Here is a 17,391-nt window from a genome sequence, read left to right as displayed (position 1 = left end):
TTTAAGTACTTCAATATATTAGCAATTTATGTTTTATTTACTTTTGGCTTATTACAATTAATTTAAATTTAGTTTTTGAAATGGTTTTGTAATATTTCATTACTATGGTTTGTTAATAAATAATTTAAAGAATAATCACGTTACTTTCTATTTCTGCCAATCTATTTACATATATATACTAAATTAAAGAAAACTGCAAAATTGAAAAACAGAAGTTTCTCTGCTTTAATATTCCAACAATTTTAAGTACCCGAAATTTTCTACGATGCGATGAAAATGTGCAATACCAAAGTTCAGTTTTCTGGCCGTCATATATCATCGATCAAAGACGTTTAAATTTCAGCCTTCCTGGAACCGAAGGACTAACTTTCTAATTAATGACAGAGAGAGTAATTAAAGAGAGACAATTAAGGAAAGAAAGTGCATGATTAATGATGTTACGCATGAGATATGCATGTTCTAGAAAATTTCAATTTTACATTTAGAATATGGCAATATTTTATGCTGTAAATAATGGTTTTATCTTGCAATTGTTCAGAAATTATTTGCGCGTCTTAAGTGAATGAGTGTTTCTTAAATAAAAAGAAAGCTTTCTTAGAAGAGGACTGTTAAACAAAACCTGATGTATGAAATGTATTAAAAGCAGTCTACTACTATTTAATAAATAATGTAATGAGAAAATCAATTCTTGCGACTTTTAATTACACGAACAGTCTTATTTTTTCAGTAGCTTGCTCAAAATAATAATAATAATAATTAATGAAACACAAAAGCATAAAACAATTTTTGTTATAAAACGGATTCATTTTTGACAAAAATAAAAGATTTAAAAAAAAAAAAAAAAACTGAAAGATTTCAGATTTTACATTACGCCCAAAGGAGCTTTTTTTAACGTTTTGTGTGTTACATTTATTTATTAAATATCATGCTCTTTGTACTTAAACCATAAAATTCAATTCAACAGCAACGTCACAAAATATTTAAGAAGAGCATATCTTTGCAACTTCCGATACACAGTCTCGTGCGCTGGAGATAATTTCCCCCTCCCCCGGTACAGTGCTGCCATTGCTCGCTTTGAAATCGTTGAGTTTGTTAATCAGAAATTTGTTAAAGTTTTACAAAATATGACATATATGATAATACAAATTCCCAATTTGGGCTTCCAGATGCCGATATTCGAATGGAGGACTACGTCATTCAAAAATTTGATGTTTCTACGTGTTTTTTCAGTGCGAGAAACATACATACAATCATGTACATTATTCATTATTTAATCTCTTTAAATATAATGCTGGGCTCTAATATTTGGTGTCAACAATCTGAAAAGTGAAACGCCTTTTTATAGTCGATGACGCAAAATGCCAAAAAAAATTAATAGTCCTTCTGGAAAAATTGCCCCTTTGGGCTAATAATAATAAGGAGGGGTTGAATTTCTAAAGTTCTAAAAGGTGGTAGTTGTAAAAATAACTAGGATTAGTTAAATCTTATTAGATTTTCTTGATAAAAATTAATAAAAACTTTATTGAGCTCAATTACTTTATATTATATAACAGAGAGTTGCGAAATAATTTATTGAAAATTGTCAACCTTTTCAATCTTTGATCTCTTTATGATCAACATAAGATCATCTGTATGCTTACTTGCTGAAGGGTTTCTTTTAACTAGTGGAAGTGAAGTTACTGTAGATAAGGTCGCAGAATAATCAAATAATGCATGAATAACGGATAAGTTAAAGGAAAAAATTACGATATTCTTAAAATTTACGATAATATTGATAATTTTAACGTTTTCCTTAACTGCATAATTCCGAAAAAAACTTTAAGACCTGAATATAAGTTTAAGTGATTATTTTTTTTATTCCGAATGAAATATTGTAAAGAATAAGAAATAATTTCATCTTAATGAGGAACCACATATTCTACTAATATAAACTAATAACTAGAAGAAGTAATGGACAGTAAAAGATGCAAGAATATACTATTTCTAGACTATATGATTGCTATAATAGCATTAGATAGTCCGATTTCTAAAAATATATCAATATGTCTGATTTTTATATTATTTTTTAACATTTCGAAGAAAGGTACTGTTATTTTTACTGCGTGAATTTCACGTTCTGATTAAAAAGAAATTGTTTCTACTTCATTTCCTGGAAATATTTCTTGTCAGACTCATGATCAAGCAACTGAGTGAAAATTGCACAGCTACGTCATGAATAGCAAAGCCTTGTGTTTGTTTAGTAAGTGCTAAAGTCTCCAAATGGTATTTTAAATTATAATAAAATGATGCAATAGCAAGTTGTAATTTTTATTTATATATTTTTTTAAATAAAAGCTCATTATAAATATATGGTTTTATGTTTTCCGTCTTTTATTTCTAAGGTGTAATTTTTAAACTAGAAGCCAATACATTCAGCGAAAGCACTGAGTCTGCATGGGATTTTAAATCTACCTTCAACCTAAAAACAGTGCCTCCCAACCGGGTTAATAGTTAGCGATGCTGATTGCCCCACTGAAGGGCCCTCCTTTAAATCCTGAAGAAGTATGGATGTTTGTAAATGTATAGTGTCTGTGCCGAATAAGGGCACTCTAAATTTGCGACGAGCCGAAAGTCTTTTCGAGAGGTTAGTGGTAGCAGAAGATGGTTGAGAGACCCTCGGACCGGACTCCCTGGGTTACTGTCCTCCAAAATTGGGAGCGGAATTGAACAAAGTCGTAGTGTCACCTCTACGGTGCTTAAAGCTATTGATAGCAACAGGAGCAGTCTTGCATTCCTAGCCCCTATGAATTTCGTAAGCTTATTCTGATATTACTGTCAGACAAGTAAGATCAGTCACAGCAACCACAACAATAACATGAAATCACATCTTATATTTTTCATTACGCACGAGTAGGTATTTTTTCAATCAAAGCCCATCAGGGACCTACAACATAAGAGCGTTGAATATTGTTATTTTGACTCTGTTCAAATTCGAAAAATTTGCAAAAACTCATCCATGTACAAGATGACATGGGCGACCTTGTCTGCAATCCATGTACGGATGAGTATATGGGCGTTTTCCTGGTTTTTTTATGCATAAAGTGAATAGCCAGTTTTCCTAAAGAAGTCCTTTACATTCCTAAAGAAGTCCTTTACATAGAGCGATTAGGATTTTTGATGCTGGAGAGACGGGAAAAATGAGCAATGCCCTCGCCGGGACTCAAACCACGGACCTCTCGAATACGCTCGAGCGTGCTGACCATTTCACCACGAAGGTATGCTAAGAAGGCGGGAGAAATACCTTATATACTCCCCCCTTTTAAAGGGCGACTGGAGATTAAGGGACCCAATCGCCAAATCCTGATGGTGGAGAATCGTCATCCACCACCTTTTTAAGTTCGGACACCACTGTTGAGACAATAGGAATTTTTTGGAAGCAGCAGAGATGAAAATGAGCAATGGCTCGAACCACGGACCGCTCGAATACGCGCCGAGCGAATTCGAGCTACACCACGAAAGCAGTAGAAATACCTTATAACATCTCTTCCTTCAGGTACATAATCCTCCCTTGAATTGTTTTAGTCCAAACCAACCTACTTCCTTCCAATAATTTTGCATTTCAGGCTTCAGGATATTTTTCATCCTCTCATCAAGATACATCTGACGAAAGTTCATTAAAGAGCATGGTACTCACAGAATTCATAAAACGCTTTTCAAAACGTTTGAACTATTAAAGCTCATTTTGACCAATATGAATACAAAATAATAATAATAATAATAATATAAAAAATGTTTTTCTGCTTTTAACTTTTAACATCACCTAAATAGATTTAAACTGTATGTAAATTTACAGCGTAATGTTTTCATTGCAAATTACGAGTTTGGTTTAGTTTAATCTTGGCAGCTTAACAAATGCGGCTCCAAGTCATTTAAAATCAGCAGTACATTGGATGAATGTGTCATTGTGCTTCAAGCTTATCACTGTTCTTAACAAGAGTTTAGCTCAGAGAAGGAGAGGCTTCGGTGCCTCAATTCTCTCCTACTTCCGGATGATTTACGCTATTTAAATGAGAAGCAGAGCTTTTAGATGCTTCCCTGCAATTATCTCTTTTTAACATAAAAATCTGAATTATCTCTTTCGTAAAATAACTCATTAAATGCTTGACTATAAAAATTTGCTCTAACGATGTCGAAATGAAATACGCATTTAAATTCAGGTAATTTAATTCATGCAATTTAAATCCAAACAGGAATATTCTGCACTGCAGCAAAATTTTGGATAGTTGGCCATGCAAAAAATCAGTAGCTTTATATACTAAAAAACTACTTCTTTAAGGATAAAAATTTAAGAAAAAATAAAATTTTCTGCATTCAGAATTTCTGTTTCTGGAGTTTTGTTCTAGGTATACTTATGTAGGTCGTTATTTCGTATATAATTAAAGAGGGATTGTTTGCATTCATTAAAGAATTTGTAAGCAGAACTGGTTTCTAATGAAAACTATTCCGTATGCGAAATTATTTCGGATACGAAACGAAAATCCATATCTGAAAGCATACATACTGTGAAGTAAGTAAATTTTACTGAACATGAAATTAACCCTAAGTGAAGAAAAACATTAATATGAACACTGATTTTGTCTAAAAAATCCATCTCAGTATTTAAACTTTAATTTTGTTATCATTTTAAATCGTTACAGAAATTTGATTTGATCTCAAAGGAAACTTCTTTATGTTCTCAAACAATTATTTAAAAAAAATTCTTCCGGAAAATACTAAGTTTATATGCTACTTTGTCATGGAAAACTAGCATTCAGTAGAAGTCACTCTTCAAATTTGTAGTTTTTGGTTTATTCTCAGGATAATAATATGCAGTACAATGCCATATGCACAATGTATATAGATATTTTTTCCTTCATACAGAGAAATGTATGATGTAAAGGAAAAATATTAAGTAAAAATTTGTTGTCTTCTTAAAGAACACTAAGACAAGAACTCGGTTCTCAACAACATCGATGTCCCAAAGTCTTATATTAACTATTCATAACCTTATCAAAATAGCTCACCAGCGGCCGAGCGGTAAAGTCGCTGAACACTGGTAGTTCGGTCCGAGGTTCGAAACCCGCGAACGGGCTGGCTGCATGGGCGTTTTCGTGGTTTTCCCCATGTGTAACGTGTATACGAGCCAGTTTCCCTTAGAAAGTCCTCCACAAAAGGCATCCCTCCCCTTTGGCAAATAGCCCTAGTGTGCTTTGCCATAATTAAATACACCACACCACACCCTTATCAAAATAAATAATTGTAATAAAATAATCTATTAACTTAGTAGCAAAGTATGCCAACTATTAACTTAGTTAATAGTTGGCATACTCTGCTATTAACTTAGTTAGCAAAGTATGCCAACTTTTAGCAACTAATTTCAGTCCAGTTCTTCAGAATTATTTTTTGTTCCGATACGCTTTCAGTTAGTTGTGTGTGTGAGAGCGGATACAAGCTCAAATGTCGGTTTATTTCTCCAGTGTAATAATCAATAAAGTACATGCGATGTTTATCATTTTATTACGAAATTCGCATTTTGATCAGGAATAGATCTCAGCCCAAAACAGGTTAGGTTAAACAATGATATCCATTAGATAAAATATAGTTAATGCATTTTTCAGCCTACATGGGTTTATCAGATGGTATGGAAAGCTCATTTTCCACCTACAAGATTTCGTGAGAGCATAACCTGTCTGTAATTCGAGAAGCGTGATATGTGGTAGAAGCTAAGTGTATTAGATGCATTTTCAACCTACAAAGATTTATCAGAATGTAATTTGATTATAATTCGAACAGTGTATGTATCGAATTCGAAATTGTGATTTATATAAGTGACCAGGAATTACAAAAACAGCAACCTAAAGCATATAAGCAAATGTAAAATACTATCATGATATCAATTATAGTACATAAGTACCCAGTTTAAAAGAATATTCCACACCGGAGAACATGAAATCGTCACTGACTGCTACCAGAGAATAGCATAGGCAGGATTATTTTCCCTGGAGATGTAAGGAATTATCACATTCAAGGGAAATATGATAATTCTTTACAAGACAGGGGATCTCGCAATGTTAGTGGGTAGCAAACCAACTAGCAAATGCCAGATCAGTTGTTCGAGATAGAGAACTACTAGAGATTTGATACTAGAGATAACACAACTGATTTATATCGAAACGTTCTTTACAGTGGCCCCCAGCTAAAGTAGGAAACGATAACTCGTTACCATTTGGATTTGGTCGATTGGGTCTTCTGCCTCTCTCCGGTCGCTTTAAAGTAAGGATGAATAAAAAGGAAAATTATTGTATTTTCATTTTATTGCAGGATTCAAAATGCATAATGGTCCCTACAGTAGCACTTAACTAAATGAAGTGGACAATTACTCATTACTATTTGGATTTGGTGAACTGCGTCTCGCATCTTTTTCTAGTCAACCGTTTAACGAGGAATAATGTAGCGGATCATTGCATTCTCCCGGGCTCCGTTCAGACGATGGCATAAATGTCATACAGGCATACAGGCATAAGACATAAAATACGGGAGTTCCGTTCACACCTGTCAGGCAGAAGAGAAGCTAAATTTGTGCATGCGTGGCTATGTCTAAAGCTTTCCCGCTCTGTTTCTCCGTTCAACAGGTTTCGCACGTTCGCTCTGATTCGCCAACTCGGCATATAGATGAAATCTGGGAACTTTATGCCAAAATCCCTAAACCAGGTTTTGTGACATAGCAAGGTAAGGTTACCTAGCAGCGAAGCTCGGCTTAAACCAGTTATGACATTAAAGCCAGCGTCTGAACTTTATGATACAAGTGGTTAGTCAATCCAGACAGTAACTGGAAGATCTGTGTCTTCGGTTAAGTTATGTTACTGGAATATGACAAAGTACGTGAAGGCTATCCGCTGAAGTGGAGAGCTACTTTCGTGGAGGACTTTCTAATAAGAGAAACTGGCTCGTATTCAAAAGGAAAACTACAGAAACCTACCATACAACTAGCCTGTTTGCCTGAGATCAAACTTGAGTCGAAATCTCAGCATTCAGGGTCTTAAATACTCGGCCACTACTGCGATAGAGATCCATACCCGAATCCGGGCAAGTGCACAGTTGATTTTTCATGTCTCGTCTTCCTTAAAACCTTGTCTCTATAAAGTGAGGAATCGTCTCTCTTTCGCATTACATATACTGCAAATCCAATAAAAGCATCGTGTATTAATATCTTTTAAATGCATCTGCATTACTGAGACCAACTGGAGATTGTATTCTATAATTATTTAATTTGAATTTCTGAGTGCAAACGTTTAAAAAATATGATTACATGCGGTGTACCACGCATGAGTGAGTCTAGGGTGCCGTCAGGGACTCTTATCAGGGGGCTAGAGCGTCGATAAAAATGGACTCTCGGCTTAGCGCCCTTCGATTAAGTTGTCAGCCCCGAAGCGCCATTATTTTCCTCCTTTCTCTCTTATCTGCCTGTAGATAATGCCTTTTCCGAAAGGAAGTGTGGGTCGCGTGTCAAGCCACTGTCGAGCTATGCGATGAATGAAGCCTTCCGTGGCACCTACCTTGAGAGGAGTGATGGCCGAGTCAAGAACAAAAATAAGTTAGGGGGGTGAGAAAAAAAGTTGTGATATAACAGAATTTTTCTCTTTCGTGTTCGTGTGTAATTAAAAGGTGGTTGAGAAAGCTATTTATTTTATAAAAGAGATTTTACTGTTTTGAGAGGAAGTTAATGGTTTTCTTTCCTAATTTATCGCGAGAGAAATTATTACGTTGATGTTATACTAAGTTTACATAGTACATTTATTGTACAATAAGCAGCAGTGTTTAATTCGTGTGTGTATGTGTTCTCTTAAATATAGGTAATTAAATTTTCGTTCTGGTTTTTTTTTTTTTTTTTTTTTTTTTTTAGAAAGTATTATTTTAATCAAAGGGGCTGATAACAGGTGATAACAGGTTATTGAACGTAATGCTTGTTTTGTGATAGATCTGGTTTAGTGAATTTCAAATTCAGGTAAAATATAAAGTCTCTTTATTTCAAGGAATTTAAGAAACAATTAGTTTTTAAATTTTGATGCTAAGAAATTGAAAGCTTAAAAGTTGAAGAAGGTTTCAAAATATCTCCTTGATGTACATTTTAATATGATATCATCGTATTATATTTAATATCGTATTATCGATAAGAAATAGCACAGTTAAAATGCGCTTTTTTTTAAAAAAATTGTATCGTTTATCTCTTAAATTAAGCATTTCTTAAGAGGTAGGTATTTACCTAGTTTTATCTTAAGGTGCGACATTTGTTAGCCAGCGCACCATAAATTGTCATGGAAACGTGGTATTGTGGTCCTCCTTGATTTTCGAGAAATCTGATGAGTACACCATGGCACTTATACGGCTTACACTTTTTACTGCGCTTAATTCCAACTTATTTCTTCGAATTCTTCTAACTTAGTTAACCGATTCCGCTAGGCAAGAAATTGCAAATTTTGAAATAACATATCTTATAAGGTATTTCTCCAGCCTTCATAGCATGCCTTCGTGTCAGCACACTCGACGCATATTCGAGAGGTCCGCGGTTCGAGTCACAACGAGGACATTGCTCATTTTTTACGTCTTCTGTTTCAAAATAAACCTAATGACTCTACAGGGGCGCCCGAACTAAAAAATGGTGGTGGATGGTGATTCTCCACCACCAGGATTTGGTTAATGGATCGCCTAATCCCCAGTCACCCTTTAAAAGGGGAGTATATAAAGTATTTCTTCCGCTTTCTTAGCGTGCCTTCGTGGTGTAGTGGTCAGCACGCTCGCACGTATTCGAGAGGTTCTTGGTTCGAGTACCGGCGAGGACAGTGTTCATTTTTCACGTCTTCTGTTTCAAAATAAATCTAAGGACTCTACAATCTTTGTCAGTTTTGTCATGCGGGAGTCAAACTTCTTAAAATTTTATTTTTTCATAAAAAGTAAGAAACTTTCCCAAATATAGGTACAGGAGCCGGTAGACTACATTAGAAGTTAGATTTCATTATTTTTCGGAAATAATGTTTTTATCAAAATTCTGATATCTGATTCTGATTATCTAAATTCTGATAGCCTTGAATTATTAAAAAATATATAAAAATATTTAATATAAAAAGTCATATATATATAAAAATATTTAATATAAAATTAATATAAAATGTATAAAATATTTAATATAAAATCTATCAATTTAATATAAAAAGTTTTTTATTTAATTTAATTACTGAATAAAAATATGAAATTAAATAATTTTCACTTTAAAAATATAAATATACTGGTACTAAAATATTCTAAAAAAATTGCTTTTAAAGAGGACAAGAATAAGATAGTCCGCATAATGTTCTAAATTCTGAAAGTGGTCCGCACACTTGAAAGAAAAAAAGTTTCTGAAACTCAGTGTTAGACGATTTAACTTTTTTCTTGTAATATGTCTTTAACATACCAAGTTACTACACTATAAAGTTTGTTCTTGTGTGACGTCACCGACTTTTAGTCGGCTCAGTAACTACTCCCTAATCCTTTTGTATTCTCCGCTTTTCTCACTTTTGTAAATAAGTGACTTCAGCGGTAGGAATAGCTTAACTTTGCCCCTGTCTGTTAGCTTTGCCCCTGTCCATACCAAGCTTAGATAAGTGGGGATGTATTACAGCATGTATATATATTTTAATTTATATCAAAATGATTAATAAGAATGTGAATAAGTAAAATTGCCAGATTCTTTACTGCTGCAAGGAAAATATTAATGACAATCGACAGTAAAATAATCATCAAAATATGAAGGGAGGGAAGAGAATAGGTAAAATGAAACGTGTAAAAGGGAAAAATTAAATGAGGTACAAAAGCCCTTTGACAATGGTAATTGTCTATCATGCACTCTCTCATTGGGAAGGCGGCAACATATGACACGCGTTCGCCCATTACTAGTAATACTTTTGTATGTATAGCTTGAATCATGTACAGTTTAAGAAATTGAAGCATAAACAGTTAATAATGCCAGTTAATAATAAACTGACCTTGATGTTAGAAGACTAAATCACCAAATCTTTAAGCCCTACAAAATCAGGAGAAGAGTGTAAAGGATTCTTTATTAACTGAAATAAGACTCGCAGATGAAACTAACTTATGCTTACGAAAGCCAACACTTTTGGCTTAAAGGTAGTCGCCGTAAACAGGCCTAATGGCAAGAACAGCTCAACACCACAGATATCTAATCGCTAACTAATCAAAGACAGCAAATGTGGCCTTCAGGCAGGCAGAGCACGCTTCTAAACCCTTCTCTTAAGTACTAACTTCATTCTACCTCATTTGAATATACGCGCGCTAGTGCATTTGCATTTTGGCAAGACAGTGTGAGTTGAAAGCAAGAGCGATGGGAAAGGTACTTAGCGTAAAATATCTGTTAAGTAAATTAAATTAAATTCTCCACAAAGTTAATATTTAGATAGGAACGAATAATAGACTCAGGAATTCTAATTTCTTTCTTCTAGTAATGAAGAATCTTCATTTGAGTTGAAATGGGCGATGGACGAGGTATGATAAGAAAATTTCATATTATTTGGAGATACAAAATATAAAAGATAAATCATTAGTATTTCATTTATGTTCAAAAAGCAAATTTTTAGTACATAGGAGTGTTAGCTCAGAAGTCTCAAAACGGGATTTTGTGCTGAATCAGTGTAATCACCAATTATCATCTAAAAAATTAATTTAAAATCTAGCTTCCCTCCTCCTATAAAAGAAAACGCAATAAACAGAAGCGCGCTCACTTGTTTTTGAATCATTCTTTTTCAACAACTGGCGAAGGGAGAGGGAATGAAGGTCATTGACACTCCAACTCAGCAACAAACTGCTTAACAGTCAAAAACAACTTGTTCCAGCTTTTGTAATGTACTATGTTCGATGGCCATTGAGAGGTGAATTCCTCTCTAAAATAGCTACAATGTCACTCGAAAAGCCGCATAAAAGTCCGGAAAAACGCTTAAACCGCGACCTTAGGGCAGCCATTACTGTCTTTATTTGAAAAGGAAGCATTCAATAAAAAACGCGTGGTGCAGAGACACTACTACACTGATGAAGAGCCCTAGTAAAGCGACAACACGCCGTCTGGTGGCAGAGACAGCGTTAGCCAGAGGCTAAAGAGATGCACGCGCCCATAAATCAGGGGAGATTGTGCTCATAAATTAACGTTGCGGTTTTCCGAAATTTATCTTGACTGCTGAACTAGAAGACTCTGAAAGTAAAAGCTGTTCCATCTAAAAAAAAAAAAAGATTTTTTTTTTCCTTTATTTTTTTTTTTTTTTTCAAGAAATCTTTCTTATTTCTTCATTAAGTATAAGATTAGATTGCGTCAGCGTGCTTTCCTTCTCATAGAAATGAACATACTTTTTTCGGTTCTGTTTTATTTATCATGATTATACCCTCCCCCCCCCCTGGTTGTGACTGCAGTTGTTGCTAAAAAGAAGTTTACTCTGTGTTTCGAAAAGAATATTATTCTATGAGCGTCCACATAACAATATTTTTTCCAATGCTTGCTTTGAAGTTAACGAGTTTAGTGTAATATTCCATATAGCACTAAAGCATATTACCGTAGTTGCGAAGTTCTAGAAATACGTATGAGTCTACGTCTACTTAGGCAAATTAAAAGTAAAATAATAAAAATAAATAAAATAAAGATGTTGGGGGGATAAAAAGTAGTGCTTGCGATCTTTCTCTTCGTTTGATTATTCTACTAAGAATTAATAAATAAATTTAGAAGGGAAGGAGGAAAAAAAGAGATGCAATTATTTATAGATTAGTGAAAACAACTCATATGTTGAAGCAACACTCTCCTGGAGCTGAGTAGGAAGGTTGTTCTATTTAACCTCCGAAACGCCAATCAATGCCCTATTAACCAGGAAGGCGGGTTTGTTTTGAATACAAATTTAATTTGCGTAACTAAATGAACTTATTCATAGATTACATGGCCTGAAAATGCAGGTAAATTGTCTGCAGTATTTTATATAAACTATAACATAAGTTATTAATCGTTTTAACCTTGGATTAACCTTCATTTTTGAGTTAGCCATGGATATCGTCTCTAGTATTACTCGAATAAATTGGGAGTTGACTGTGTAGCACTGAAAATTTACTCGTGTTATTCTCTTTTCTATTGTTATTTATAATTTCCCTTAGATTTCAGGCACATAATTTCCATAAGTTTGAGTAACGCTGGCATGGTAAACCTATTTGTACAAACATTTAGTTCAAAATTTTATACTGCATGTGTTATGGCAAGGCGCACGTAAATAAAAAATAAGTAAATAAAATATGAAAGCTTACAGATTTTATATTAGGACCAAACGGTAATTTTTTTCATTAACAGATACAGACACATTTCGAGAGCATTTGAGCTAACGCCACATTATGCTAAAAATATTTAAAAATACCTTATCCTTAGAATTTTCGATAGACAATCTCGCACGCTGGAGATTGAAAATATTTTATTCCCTACAGTGTTGCCACTGCTCGCTTTGAAATTATTGAGTTTTTCAATCAAAAATTTGTTAACGTTTACGGTATATGAAATAGGCAATAAAACAAATTCGAAATTAGGGCTGCCAGATGCTCATGTTCGGATGGAGGATTATTTTATTCAAATTTGATGACTCTAGGTTCCGTTGCTTTTACCCAATGCGAGAAACATACATACATTCATGTAGATTTTTTACTATCTATTTTCCTTTAAATATGATACAGGGCGATAATATTCGGTGACAATGATCTGAAAAGTGATTGGACATAAAATGCCGTTTTGAGACTAATATCCCTTCTGGGCTAACGCCCATTTGGGCTAAAGAAATACTAGAACAGTGCTGATGAAGAAGATAAAAAAATTAAAAAACATGAAAACTAAAAATTCAAAATAAATCTTCAAATATTTTCGTTGTGAGAATGCTGGTGCTAAAGCTCCAGATATTCATAACTATACATAATTTGGCGACAGCTTATTTTTAATGCTTTTTTAAGGTTATTACATTTATAAACATTCAAAACAAAATATAATTTTTTTAACAATTTATTAACTGGCTTACTAATTCCGTAAACATTATTTTTTTAACTTTCGCAATCACTTTCATAACAGGTTATAGTATTTAGTGTATGTATTAACACCGGTAATATGCCTTCAGCTTCTAACCTTCCCCATTCAGTGACATATATTCCTTTTAACAATTTATTAACTTGCTAATTAATTTTCCAACAACTATTTTTAACTTTTAAAATTACTTTCATAATATGTCATATACTAGTTACATGTATTGATATAATATTGGTAATAAGTTTCATGTTGTAACCCAAGGTCCGTACAGTGAAACGGACTGTACGGACCTTGGTTGTAACCTTCAACATTCAGTAATAATTCCTTTTTATCTTTTAAAATTTTTGGTTACTTACTTTTCAATTCTTTTCCCTTTTTTAACAGGGAAGAATAATATCGAAGTGCAGCATTCCCCTATACATATGAAAGAAGAAAGAGGAAGCTGAGTGGACAACTCTGGAAACTACAGGTTAACTGGATTTATGCCTGGAGAAAACAATTGCATCCGAAAGAGGGCAATGTAGATGATAATAACAGCGAGTATTAACTTAATATTCTGGTAATTTACCATTTAACTAGATTGCAGTAAAATACCAGAACAAGTGTATAAACTTCTATATTTCTCCCTCTATTTTGTGAGGGATGATAAAAATATTACATTGTCAGTCACTACCAAGATTCTTCATTCGGTATTGAAAAGAAAATTTAAATTTTTTAAAAAATAGCTAAAATAACTAAAGGTATAAGGACTAAAGTAACTAAAGGTATAAGAGGGAAATACATTTATAATTTTATTATATCCTTTGTTTAATACTTTGTATATTATTTATTATGTGTAATGTATTCTCAGATGTAAACTTGTGTTGAATTTTCACTAACTGTAGCTCTGGACATTACACATCCTTCACAATATGGATAAATGTATTTTAGCAATAGTTTTTTTATTTATGTAAATAATAAATAAATAAAAATTCCAGCGAAAAAATACTTAATTATGCAAGGACATGTAAATACATGAAAAAAATTGCTTGCGTGCAATATTGCTTATTTAATTAATTAATTATTAACTATCAGAGAGTTAACATCTTTCGTTAACTGAGTATATATTTGCTTAACTATTTGTGTAGTTTTATCAGCACAGTTTTTATTAAAATATTTATCATTTTTCATTGCAAATATTTTCAAAGTAAAATAAGTAATAATTTCAAAGTAAAATAGGTTTTCTTTTGAAAACCTATAGTAATTTTAGTTAAAGCCAATTGATAAGGACTTCTTATTCGGTAATAAAATATTTAAAAATATTATTGGCCAATTTTAGAAAAATCTCACATTTATATGCTAATTAAATTATCATTATATGTTTCGGAAGGTTAGTTTAATGAAAAAAAAAAAAAAAAAAACATGTCCTTAAAGCTTAAATCTGAAGAAATTTGAAGCACCTGAAATTAAACAGTAATTTGAATGCATAAATATATTATTCTAGAAAAACATAAAATGTGTAATAATTCAACTAGGGTCATGCATGAAAGTTTGTTTTTATTTATTTTAATCAACACTAAAGTATGTTTTTATTTATTTTAAGTCATAGAAAAGCAAAATTTGGGAATCATGAACTAAATAATACTTCCAAATTCTAGATACGCGAACTTTACTAGATCAATCAATATTAGTTTATTAATAAAATGTAATAATCCTTGCAAGTCTATGCACCTATATAAATATATAATAAACAAATATGAAAAAACTGAAATATATTTATAAACCAAAACTTGCGGTTTATTTATTTCTTGCACGATATGTTACTTTAGGCAAAAAGTTCAAAATGTTTTTCCACAGTATCTTTAATAAAATGTTTATTAGACATGGTTTAGCGAGAACTGATAATAAAAGTTTCACAATTATATATTTTAGACTTTTTATGAATAATAAGTTAAGGAAATAAGACTTAATTTTTTCCAACTTTTGTATTATTTAAAAATTACATTTAACGATGAAAAGAAGAAAATTATGTTATTGGTATACCATTTTTTTTTTTTTTTTTTTTGTTGACTTTGGCTTCCAGTGATTTGATTGGCTGCTTAACCCGCGCGCAATGTACGGTGGGTATTACTACTAATAAAATAGCCAATGGCTGAAAAGGATGCTCATTTACTATGAATACAATAGCAGCGCTGGTGCATGCTGAAATCAAGCATGAAAAAATGTTCAAATAAGGACAGCAAAAAAAATTTGAATGGAGTTTAATGTCTAACACTTTATTTGAGAAGAATTCATGTTAATTAAGTACTTTATACTCATTTTATACATAAGAAATTCCTTTATATATAACTTTCAACTGTAGCAACGCTAAAAATTTTATGTTCGGTCACATATCATTGATATGGCATTTAAATATTACTAGATTCATTTAGATGACACCATTTTGTAAGGAATTAACCTTGAGATGCATTCATTTTACTAGGAAAGCAAAATGTTCTAGAGGGGGGTGGGTTGTGAAGAAACTCTATCCATATAATGTTATATAGGCGAACATAATGTACTCAAGTTCTTTTTTAATATAAATCAATTTTACATCTCCCCTCTTTTTACGACTACTATATTTCATAATCATTTATCTACTATAATTGTTCTTCAAAAATAAACCTTGGTATTATCAGTCCATGCATGACAATTTTAATTATGATAATAATTTTAAAATTACAGTTTTGAGGTTATTATATTCTAATACTCAATTAAAAATTAATTAAATCCAAAATAAAATTATTTTTTTCCATTCGTAGATTATTAGACGAGGGAGCGATCTGTGATGCATTATGGCACAAGCCCACTTTGGGTTGGTTACTAGCTTACAAAGTGTCTAAGGACTTGCAGACTACGAGTTTCTGCCCTACAATATGTGGACATCAGAAATGCTAATTATGTATTATATTAAAATGTATGAATTATAATTCAAGTTATATAGTACTTGTTAAAGCAATAAAAATATTCTGAAACTATGGTAGTATTAGTGATAGTATAGTCTTTAGTGATAAAAATGATTATATAATTGTATGTAGGTATGTTATTACTTATGACATCTTGTAATGTATAAGGTCACTTGATAAATAAAATCAAAATTAATCATTTTGGAGACTAATAAATATAAATATCCAGATCACAGTTTTGAAGAATGAAATCGATAGTAACATGGATAAAAAAATGAATTCAAAATATTTACAAATTCAAAATCAAAAACTGTAAATTCAAGTTGCGTATAAATCAGTTTTAAAAAATAACTTTTTAATGCGACATTACATGATGAAAGCAAAAAATTCTTTCTTTCTTTCTCTCTTTTATTATTATATGACTTTTATAAATCAAAAGATACTTATTTTGAATATTTTTCAATCAAATCAATTACACTAATTTCAGATAAACTAACAACATTAATGAAGATAATTATAATCACTCTTTTCATAGAATTTCTCATACTAAATTTAATAGTTTGAATTTAACCACAATACATCGTTAATTCCAAAGTTTCAGTTTTTTTTTTTTTTTTTTTCAATTTTACCTTCTTTTGTGAAAAAAAGAATTAAAGCAATCACTTCTTCCAAATCTTTTCAATTTCTATATCTTCTTACTCAGATTCAACCTTCTAATTCTTGATTTAAAGCTATAAAACACTCGAACTGAGTAAAAATAATATTGTTGCACTCAGTGATCGAATATTTGTTGTTCTCTATCAGTTAAAAAATGTTCCTGAGCGATTGTACATGAAATGTTATCAGACTCGATTTTTATCTACCAGTGGCAAAGACAAATCTTTGGAGAGATAACACTGGAAGGGTAGAAGATAAAGTCACGTTCAGATTCTAGAGACGCTTTTGTATGTGGGCGCTTGGAATAGAAGGAGTTATTCGAAAAGAAAGGTTTGCCAACAAATTCGCTTTAAAAATTTAGTACGAGTACCATTTATGACAGAAGGAGGTTTATAGTACTTCTACTGCATTTGCAGGTTAGTATGTTTCTTTGAAAGATGAGCTAGTAGTACAAATTCTAAATATGAGAATGGTGGTTATACCAGTTTGCGTTTCTTGTCCGTTTCAGCTCTAGCTCGGTGTTAAATCCCACAGAATTAAAATGTAATCCAGATTCACTATTTTAAAAAGATACGATTTGTTTTTAAATAAATAAAAGTTATAAATCTTGCGAATTAATACTTGTTCTATTGCTCAATTATATTAGATCTATTAATTACGAAAAAAAGGATAATCGGCGCCTATTAACTTAGGAGCAGTGATGCTTTC

The 17,391-nt window shown here is 32.1% G+C and overlaps 1 long non-coding RNA gene across 1 annotated transcript in view; it reads left to right on the top strand.

The window, feature by feature from the left end:
- LOC118199411 (uncharacterized) overlaps positions 1-16,192 on the top strand; it is an 808,537-nt gene extending 792,345 nt beyond the window's left edge. The window contains exons 7-8 of the long non-coding RNA XR_015044440.1: positions 13,487-13,661; positions 15,883-16,192. This is a non-coding gene — a long non-coding RNA (uncharacterized LOC118199411). The remainder of the gene's footprint in view (positions 1-13,486; positions 13,662-15,882) is intronic.
- Positions 16,193-17,391: the final 1,199 nt, after the last annotated feature.

The sequence above is a fragment of the Stegodyphus dumicola genome, chromosome 12, assembly GCF_044657685.1.
Source record: "Stegodyphus dumicola isolate Sdum_Otavi_A_Nest chromosome 12, ASM4465768v1".
Lineage (NCBI taxonomy): Eukaryota > Metazoa > Arthropoda > Arachnida > Araneae > Eresidae > Stegodyphus > Stegodyphus dumicola.
Note: the sequence above shows the minus strand (reverse complement) of the source record. Positions and strands in the feature narration are given on the sequence as shown.